The sequence below is a fragment of the Elephas maximus genome, chromosome 9, assembly GCF_024166365.1.
Source record: "Elephas maximus indicus isolate mEleMax1 chromosome 9, mEleMax1 primary haplotype, whole genome shotgun sequence".
Taxonomy (NCBI): domain Eukaryota; kingdom Metazoa; phylum Chordata; class Mammalia; order Proboscidea; family Elephantidae; genus Elephas; species Elephas maximus.
The window spans coordinates 33,788,887-33,799,870 of record NC_064827.1 but is presented as its reverse complement, the minus strand read 5'-3'; the positions used below and the strand labels follow the sequence as shown (position 1 = coordinate 33,799,870).

Here is a 10,984-nt window from a genome sequence, read left to right as displayed (position 1 = left end):
TTTAATTGCTTTATCTGTGTGTTCCTTGGCTTGTTCTGCGTGTTGCCTCATTTCCTTCCTGCTTTATTGGATGCTGCTGGAGTGGCCTCTCTGTTAACCACAACAGATGTTGTAGTCACAGAAATTCCTAAAGAAGAGAAGGACCTGGCATAGGTGGAATGGGGGGAGTGGGAGGTGGCATATTCTAATTCCTAGAATAGTGTTTTACTATTTATCAATGAATTGTGACAGGAAGTTCAAGGCTGTTTTTCTGGGTTTTTACAACCTTAGTTGAATCAATGATTTCTTTTTCAACTACATTCACAAAATATAAAAGCATAGCATCATCACCAACTTCTGGGGAACTCTGCATAATTTTCTCAACTATCAGTGATCCTTCAACACCTCTATTCTTGCAGTGGTCATTGCAGGAATTTTTAATGTTCTTTTAATAATTTTTAATCCAATTTTTTTTTCTTCATTAGCTGGAGTTAGTGAGTCCAAGGCTGGAATTCTCCCAAGTAGAGCACAACCACCTCCACTGAGACCATCTGTAACTCTGTCTTTCTTTTCATTCACTTCCACATCACTTGCCCCACCAACTTTTAGCACAGCTATTCCATCAGAAAGTTTTGCCAGACATTTATTAAGCTTTTTCTTTTCATGTTCACTAGTTGTAATGTCTAACTGCTCAATGATTTTTTTAATATGTTTTTCAATTTGATCTTTGTTGCCTTTTCCTTTCAAGAGCATGACATCGTCTTTGGTCACAATGCCCTCTCCAACTTTTCCTCAGTTATGAGGCTGAACATCTTCAAGATTCAGGGTCAATCTCTGTTCTCCAAATACTTCACCATCAGTAGCAATACCCATGTCTTTAAGCTGGCTCTTTCTAATGTAACCAAAACCTGGAGCTTTGACTGCTACAACCTGAATACCAACTTTTAGGCTATTCAAAACAAGGGTATTTGGAGCTTCTTATTCAACATCTTCAGCAATTATGACCAAAGGCTTATGGTGAGCACTGGTAATTTCAAGAGCAGGTACAATGGACTGGACACTAGAAATTTTCTTTTCACTCAATAAAAAAGGCATCCTGGAATTCACACTTTTGACCCTATTGATGTGTTAATAAAGTATGGGGAAATATAATCTTGGTCAAACTTCATACTTTCAATAATTTCTAATTCATCATTCAGTGTTTTTCCCTCTTTTACTCAGAAGACACCCTTTCTTCCTACCTTTTTCATTGCATCAGAAATGATGTTGCCAATCCCTTTGTCTCTGTTTGCTGAAATTGTAGCAACCTGAGCAATTTCTTCAGGAGTTGCCACAAGTTTAGACTGCTTCTTAAGTTCAGCAATTACAGTATCAACACCTAACATCATCATACCTCTTCTGATTTCCACTAGGTTAGCACCTTTGCTCATCTTTGTGCCCGTACTGTAGTAGTGGTAGTACCTCTTCATTCGTGAATATCCTGAACAAGTTTGGCTCCAAAATTCTTGTATTTATCCTTTACATTAGTGGACTTTGCAATGGTCACACCATCTTTTGTTAATCTGGGGCCTCCCCAATTCTGTTCAATAATCACTGTTCTTCGGTTTGGCCCCATAGTAACGGCTACAGCATTGGCTAAAAGGTCTACACCTTGAAGCATTAGGGCTGGCCATGTACACTAAATTTTACACCTTTGGTATAAACTCGAGTAAGATGAGAAGCCAGCACCCTGGACGCTGGCCTCCTCTGTCGAAGGCTGCAGGTAATCGGAGCATTTCTGCGAGGCGGGAGGGCGGGGTGCTTCACACGGAGGGGCAGGCTGTCAGCAACAAGTGAGGAGCAGGGCGCAGGACACACAAGGCATAGAGCCTCCCTTCTACTTCCTGAGAAGAATTCCTTCTTTGCTGGATCTGTTCTTTTGTGATACAAAAGTATAAGAATGGGAGAGTGGGGGAGGGGAGAAGGAGGGGGTACTTAGCCACAAAGGCTACGGCTATTCACGTAACAAAGAACTGGGAGAGAGGACACAAAGGAATTGAAAGATCAGGGTGGCAGAGAGAGTCTTAGGAGGTGTCTAAGTAAGATCCTTCTAAGACACTCCAAGGTCCCAGGAAAGGGGGCTTTAGAAAGTATAGTTAAGGAATATAAATTTGATTCCTAACTACGAAGGAGCCCTGTGGCACAGTGGTTAAGTGCTCAGCTATAACCGAAAGGTCAGTGGTTGGAACCTACCAGCGGCTCCAAAGGAGAAAGACGTGGCAGTCTGCTTCCTTGAAGATTACAGCCTTGGAAACCCTGTACAGCAGTTCTCTGTCTCACAGGGTTCCTATGAGTCAGGATCTACTTGATGGCAATTTTTTTTTTTCTTGTCCTGCATATTCAAGTTAAGTTCAAACTTACTTTTTAGTTACCATTTTAGTATTAACTAATATTATACTGTTAGATATTGCTCTTTATGACACACTTCAAAGAATGAGCCATGTGAAACACTGTAAATAGTATGGTCCATCTTCACAGTAAAATTTTAAAAATTACTCATTTATCCCAGATATCACCTGGGGTTTCCCTGTGCCTTGAAATCTGAGCAAACTTGGCTTGATCTGATTTCAAAAATACATAATTCTCCCCCCTAAACCACAGCAAATTACCAAGAAACCCATATTCTCAGAACCTCTTCTGTTATCTGGGTTCCTGCTTCCATGTATGCTAACTCTATTATGCACAGCCTGAATCGAGTCATGGAACTCACTCTCTCTGTAATGTGTATGCATCACACACATGGACTGCATGAAGCATCCGTGAGTTTTTGAATAGATTAAATACAAATCACCTGGGAAACATGTTCAAAATGCAGATCCCTGGTTCCCACCCCACATACTTCGATTCTGTAAGTTTGTGCACAATCTGGAATCTGCATCTTAATCATCCCAAGTGATACTGATGCAGGTCACACAAAGAGGACGCTTGAAAAACTGAAGTTAATGACTGACATTTATGCCATTGCTAAGAAGAAAGTGAATTCCTAAACTGTGTGGCGTGGTTAAGAGCTCAGCTGCTAATCAAAGTGTTGGCAGTTCAAATCTACCAGCTGCTCCCTGGAAACCCTATGGGGCAGTTCTACTCTGTCCTATAGGGTCACTACGAGTCAGAACCAACTGGAAGGCACCTAACAACGACAACAATACAATCTCAGTGAGGATAATCTTCAGCCTCCGAGATGATAGAATGACCAGCAAGACCTGATTCCTACCATCCCACGGAATGAAGATAAGCTCCAGAAAACAAAAGGAAATGATAGCCTAGAAATGCCAAGCAAATTGAATTTCAGAATAGCCAGTTTTAAAAGTACAAATGCAATCAGAACAAAACACAATTGAAAGCCAATTCAGGATATGGCCTGTACCCCACTTTCTATCGCTACGCCTTTCATTCATTTGCTTCTGATAATAAAATTAGAGCATAACACAGAGAAGTAGAACAAAGTGACTGCAACGCTAAGGGAACAGTTTGTTCTCTGTACCCAGTATTCCAAACTGCTGTTTATGAAAAAACAACTGCATCCTTTTTGCCAAATGAGATGCTCACCAGTTTGAATGACTTACATGGAGTATATTAGAATGCAAGCAGAGCTAAGGCAAAAAAAAAAAAAGGCAAAGCTTTTGATAAAAGATGAGCTTGAAATCAGATTTCAATTGAATTACTGTTGATGCAAGAGAATGGCAAGTAGAATAAACTTTCATCTTACAAGACAAAGCATTATTGTTCTCATGAGCTTGAAATGTTTCTCATAGCCATGCAAGGAGAAAAATAAAAGCCTCTCCCCCCTTTGAACTTGATCTACTTCACAATTGCCATCCAAGGACCTCTAATCAGTTCCCCATCATTTAGAATCATGGATTTCTAGAGTTTTTAATTTATAAAGACCGTGTTATTGAATCCAAATATTCAAAGCCCCTATACAACATATAGGCCAAAGGTCTTCCAGCCACTGTTTAAAATTTTCAATAATGGGAAAGTTATTAACTCAGAATTAATACCTCTTTGCACTTTTTTTTTTTTTTGCACTTAGCAAGACTAATTTGAAATTTCTTCTCTTTGGTATATTCTATTTTCCTCTCTCTGCTTTCTTACAGCACACCTCAATCCTGCCCTATCCTACCTGTTACCTTCCTACAAACAGAAAGTCTGTCTCTGTCTCTCTCACACACACACACACATATGCACACACACACACACCACACAGATGCTAACCTCCCAGAGCCCTTCAGAAACATTGACAGTGGCAAGGAAGTGGACAAGCAGGGCTAGAAAATATTTCTGACTCCATGGTAATTATTAAGTCTTAGAATATTAATATTGTATTTAAATACATATATAAAATATTAGTATTCTTAAAAAAAATAGTAAAATAAAATGTTTTTTCACCTTCCATGTGAGAAACCCAAATCTGATTCCAAGCTAATGCACCTCACACACAGCCACCACCTATCTGCCAGGGGAAGCTTGCATGTTGCTATGGTGCTCAACAGGTTTCAGCAGACCTTCCAGCCTAAGAAGGACTAGAAAGAAAGGCTTGGCAATCTACTTCCAAAAAATTAACCAATGAAAACCCTATGGATCACACAGTCCAATCTGCAACCAATCATTGGGATCCACGGGACCAGGCAGTGTTTAGTTCGGTTGTGCATGGAGGTCATCATGAGTCAGGGGCACCCCCACAGAAGCTAATAACAACAACATTTTATTTAACATGCATGAATCAACTTATCTTCAACATGTTAGTAATCTCAATCTTTAATCAGAAAAAGATACTAAAACCATGACTCTATAAGGCAAATGTTTTCTCTATCTAAAATCTCTACTTTATTCTCCATGTTGAAGGCTTCCAAAAAGATTGTTTTGTTGTTAGTCACCATCAAATCAGTTATGACTCATGGTGACTCCATGTGCACAGAGCCACCCAGGGACTCCTTCCTAGAAGGTAGGCAGGAAGCAATATAATTTGATATTAGACTGACACGGAGGTAGAAAAATAACAGTGTGATTTTTGCATAGCCAAAGTACATGGCTCCTTACTGCAGAAGCAAACATTTGGAATAGAACTTTTAACAATAAGTTCTTAAAAATGAATGCTTGGATCCTCTATGTTGGTCTCATCCAAAATGTGGCCTGACAATTAATCAAGGTTCTTAGTACTTTCTGTGCATCTAATAGAGGTCCCAACATATCATAACTGTTGTGTTGTTGTTGTCACTGTTAGTTACCATCAAGTCGATTCCAACTCATAGCGACCCTATGCACAACAGAACGATACACTGCCTGGTCCTGCTCCATCCTTACAACCGTTGTTATGCTTGAGCTCGTTGTTGCAGCTACTGTGTCAATCCACCTCTTTGAGGGTCTTCCTCTTTTCCACTGACCCTGTACTCTGCCAAGCATGATGTCCCTCTCCAGGGTCTGATCCCTTCTGACAACATGTCCAAAGTATGTAAGATACAGTCTCGCCATCCTTGCTTCTAAGGAGCGTTCTGGTTGTACTTCTTCTAAGACAGATTTGTTCGTTCTTCTGGCAGTCCATGGTATATTCAATATTCTTTGCCAACACCACAATTCAAAGGCGTCAATTCTTCTTTGGTCTTCCTTATTCATTGTCCAGCTTTCACATGCATATGATGCAATTGAAAATACAATGGCTTGGGTCAGGCACGCCTTAGTCTTCAAGGTGACATCTTTGCTCTTCAACCCTTTAAAGAGATCCTTTGCAGCAGATTTACCCAATGCAATGTATCTTTTGATTTCTTGACTGCTGCTTCCATGGCTGTTGATTATAGATCCAAGTAAAATGAAATCCTTGACACCTTCAATCTTTTCTCCATTTATCATGATGTTGCTCATTGGTCCAGTTGTGAGGATTTTTGTTTTCTTTATGTTGAGGTACAATCCATACTGAAGGCTGTGGTCTTTGATCTTCATTAGTAAGTGCTTCAAGTCCTTTTCACTTTCAGCAAGCAAGGTTGTGTCATCTGCATAACGCAGGTTGTTAATGAGTCTTCCTCCGATCCTGATGTTCCATTCTTCTTCATATAGTCCAGGTTCTTGTATTATTTTCTCAGCATACAGATTGAATAAGTATGGTGAAAGAATACTACCCTGACGGACACCTTTCCTGACTTTAAACCAATCAGTATCCCCTTTTTCTGTCCGAACAACTGCCTCTGATCCATGTAAAGGCTCCTCATGAGCACAATTAAGTGTTCTGGAATTCCTGTTCTTCACAATATTATCCATAATTTGTTATGATCCACACAGTCGAATGCCTTTATATATCATAATAGATAAGTAAATGTTATACGTTATTTAGCTGATTATTTTTAAATTTTCATACCTATATTTGAAAGCTACTAACTTATAATAATAAAAAATAGATTACTAAAAATATACAAATTGTGTACATAGTATAAAACCTTCCTAAATTGTTTAGGGCTCCTTTTATGAATATTAATAACAAAAAGAATATTAATGTCTTAGAGTCTGATATTCCAAGAGGTTGATAAAACAGCATCATTTACTCTGACATTTTAAATAACATTATTGATAGTGAACCTAACTACATTATATTGTTGTTAGGTGCCATTGAGTAAATTCTGACTCACAGCGACCCTGTGTACAACATAACCAATCGCTGCCCGGGCCTGCTCCATCCTCATAATCATTTCTATGCTTGAACTCATTGTTGCAGCCACGGTATCAATCTATCCTTCATCATCTATATATCACAGGGCTCATTATTCTACTTGCATAGATGCCATGGCTGTATGAGTTGAGTTTATATAAATGAATTCTTGACCCCCTCAAAGAAACTAAGAAGGAATTCAAATCCTGCCTCTGCTGCTTATCAGCTATGTGACCATGAAAAAAAAAAATTTAACATCTCTGAGCCTTGGTCTCTTCATTTGTAAAATAGGCATAATTATTATTATTAAAATGTCTCACAACATTGTTGTAAAGATTAGAAACATTTTACATGAAATAATGACATAGTGCTTGGTATATAGTAAAAATCTTAGCAGCTGTCACTATTGTTGTTTTGAGTGACCGAGAGACAAAGGGTAAAAACATTTAGAATAAAAGCAGAAAATTTAACTACTGTGCTAATGCCATTCTTGTGATTTTGGAACTCATAACTATTGAATTATCACATTGATGTAAGAATTCTCATACCTTTTATATCTAGAAAAGCCTTCCATAAGAAGTATTATAATTATTTTTAAATAAATATGCAAAAAAAGAGAGAGAGAGAAACTATGTCCATTAATTTAGATAAGGAAATTGGGCCTCAGAGAAGTTACTGCTTGAGCAGAATCACACAGCTAGTGGGTTGGAAAACCAGAACTAGAGGCAAGGTCTAGTGTTTAGAGCAATCAAATTGTTTTAAAAAACCAGAGCAAAAAAAAAAAAAAGATCAATTTTTGTAAAATAGGGATGTCAGAGAAACACTTAAAGCATAAACCAAGAGAATAGGAGAAAAAGTATTCCAACTTATTTGATTCATTATCATATGACCCAAGTTAAAAAGAATACCTCTATTCACTGACATATTTTTAAAAATACTGAAATCAAATGTAGGATTTGTCTGTTAAGAAACCTCCTTGAATGTTTAATTATTTTCTACTCTATACATTTGTTGGGAATCTTTACCAAAAAAAAGTTGTCAAGGAGTTGATTCCAACCCATGGCAACTCCATGTGTGTCAGAGTAGAACTGTGCTCCATAGAGTTTTCAATGGCTGATTTTTTGGAAGTAGATTGATTGCCAGGCCTATCTTCTGAAGTACCACTGGTTGGACTTGAACCTCCAACCTCTAACAGCCAAGCTCATTAACTGTTTGCATCACCCAGAGACTCCAGGAATCATAGAAGTAACATTTAATACATATAGAAAAAGGTCATTTGAATCGGTATTCACTAATATATGCTTCATGGTCCATTTTGTTTGTGTGTCATATTACTACCTACATAAATGTAGTATGATACATAATACAAACAATTCCAAAAGAAACGGTTTTCTCCCCTTAAATTCCAGTCAGTCAGTTAGTGTGTGAGTGAAGGAGAATAGTGTCCAACAGATGAATTTGTTGGTCAACCAAAAAGGAGTTCAATAAATACTTGTTTGTTATGTGACCGGTCTGTTCACCAAAACAAAACTACTGTCAACTTAGGTGTATTTCAATTTCCATATTTTCGACTTGTTATCATCTAAAGCTATCCTGAAGAAAGGAATTTTTTCTTTTCATTAAAAAATCCATTTTAATTAATAAGGGACAGGCATCAGATCATACCCAACAGTTATGATGATGTGAGAAAATGTTCATCTTTCTTAGAGATACATATTGAAGTATACTTGAGTATGTCAGAGTAAAATGAGTCTGGTATTTACCTGGTACTTTAAAATATTTCAGCAAATGCATATGCAAGAGAAATGTATGTATATGTTCACCCAAAGACATGAGCAAGAATGTTAATGGCAGTACTATTTCTAATACCGAGGACTGAAAGGATCCAAATGTCCATTAACATTACAAAGAGCAGATAAATAGTGGTATATTCCTATACTGAATACCATGCAACAATGAGAATGAACAAGCTTCAGCTACCTACTATTATGTAGGTGAATCTCGTAAACATAATACTGAAAACAGGCACTAAAGAATACATGCTATATGACTTCATTTATATAAAATTTAGAAACAGGCAAAACTAATCAGTGGTTGTAGAAGTCATAGTAACAGTAACCACTGAAACTGTGGGACTACCAACTAAAAGGGCATGAGGAGGCTTTGGGGGGCTCTGTTGATGCTCTATTTCTTTGTCTGGGTCCTTAGAGAGGTTTATGGATTGAACTGTGTCCTCCCAAAATATGTGTTAAAATCCTAGCTCATGTACCTGCAACTACTACCCAATTTGAAAATTGGTGTTTTTCTTTTCTTATACTGATAAGATCATCTCACTATAAGGTGGATCATAAACCTAACCATGTCTGAGTTATAAAAAAAGACCAAAATAGACACATGTGAGGATTTTCTACAAACCAAGGGAATACCAAAAAAAAACAAGGAATGACCAGGGCTACTGACAAGGAAGGAACCAACACAGCCAATACCTGATTTGAACTGTTAGCCTCCACGACCCTGAGAAAATAAATTTTTGTTCTTTAAATCCACCCATTTGTGTCATTTCTGTTACAGCAGCACTAGATAACTAGTAAATTCCTATGGTATGTACTTTTATATGGCTTATATTCTTCAATAAAAACTTTAAATAAAATACTCCTGCAATGTAAAAATGATGCAGCAATTGTGATAAAGTCTTGGAAACTATTGAAACTGGGTGATGACTTGTATATGTGGCTCCAAATATATTCTTTCCACTTCTGTATATAGTTTGAAATTTTTCATATTAAAAAATTTTAATATAATTTTTAAAATACTTTATAATTAAAAGGAGACCCAAGAAGTTAAAATTTATGAATGCTTCAGAGATTCAAGAATTTGAGATGTAGGTTTATGAATATGTATTACATTGACCCTTGCAGAGAATAATCAAGATTCTTCCCAAAATGCCCTTCCCTTATACACATAACAGTTTATTGGCAAATTAAATTGGGTTGCCCACCCTAGTGAGATTACCTGGCTAATGCAAGGATAATCACATTCTGATCCAACATTTCCTTATTAAAGAGCCTCAAGAAGTTAAACCAATTGCCAACACTCTAACAAAGACAGACATCTTTCCTGCCTTCTAAAGAAAATAGCTATGCCCAAGGGGCTCTTATTAACGTATATAACGTGTATAAAAGATTTGGATGGGGACCGGGAAGGAAGTAAAAGGAGAAGGTGAATAGCTTGAGAGTGGTACCCTATGATTTTCAGCAAAGGAACATCAAATTTAGATGCAGTCAGAGTTGGACAAAATATCATTAGCCTATTGATTTAAGGAGGTAAAGAAAAATTTAGCCTACAAGGAATAGTACAATATTTCATTATGTTGACATGAAACCTCAAGAGTTTGCTGAATAGAACCTACTGGGTATGCATGCCAGACACATTGTCTTTCAAATTAGGCCATTTTGTGCCCACTTTTTTTTTTTTATGAAGAGTGCTCTTTCTGAGTGTGTTATTAGTTAAGCTTGCCTGCCTAAAGAGGTAGTCTCATGATATATGAAGAAATAATTGATTTTCCCTTACTCTTTGTTTTACTTCGTGAATATGCTTTTTACATTATATGTGATCAGAAAACTTGGTGTCTGAGGTGAGGCTGGAAATTAACAGCTCTATTGATTTTTTTTTTTTCCTCTTTGCTAGATTATTCTACCTTTTTTGCCTAACTTGAAAAAATGTTCTACAGCAGCCAGTTATAACAGAAGTCAGCGCTGCTTGTTGCTTTTGTATGTTAAAGCTCAAAATGAATTCACACCTAGGCACAGGGTATATAAATTATAGTTAATAAACCATTATTCTCTGTGAATATTACGATTCTGGGTTCCTACTATTATATATTCCTTAAATTAAAATTAAAAATCTCCATTCTGTACAAATAAAATAGGCTTAACAGTAAGTAATTGCTGATCATTTTTTCCAGATATTTTTATTAGAATTGCATGGTAACCATTAAAATGGGTTTGCATTTTCTTTAGGAATCCTAATTTTCAGATTAAATAAAATACATGGTCTTATTTTAAATCAGGCTCATTTTATACAATAGACCTATTTTTTTAAATGAGCTACCCTACACTTAATGTCATTAGTAAACAATGTATTTAGTCTCACAGGAATACCAGGCTCATACATTTAAAACACTTCAACATCTCGTTATGCCAGCTGAACCCCGTCACAGTGATGTAACCTAACAATAGCTACTTACAGAACCAAATGAATATAGGAAGCTAGATTTTCCAGGACAGATGCTGCCTCTTATCTAGCCTCCCCAGGACAATATCAAAATAGTGC

At 37.0% G+C, this 10,984-nt stretch overlaps 1 pseudogene; it reads right to left on the bottom strand.

Annotated features, from left to right (window-relative positions):
• Nucleotides 1-214: 214 nt before the first annotated feature.
• Nucleotides 215-1,754, bottom strand: LOC126082407 (60 kDa heat shock protein, mitochondrial-like; annotated as a pseudogene).
• Between the last annotated feature and the right edge of the window lie 9,230 nt (nt 1,755-10,984).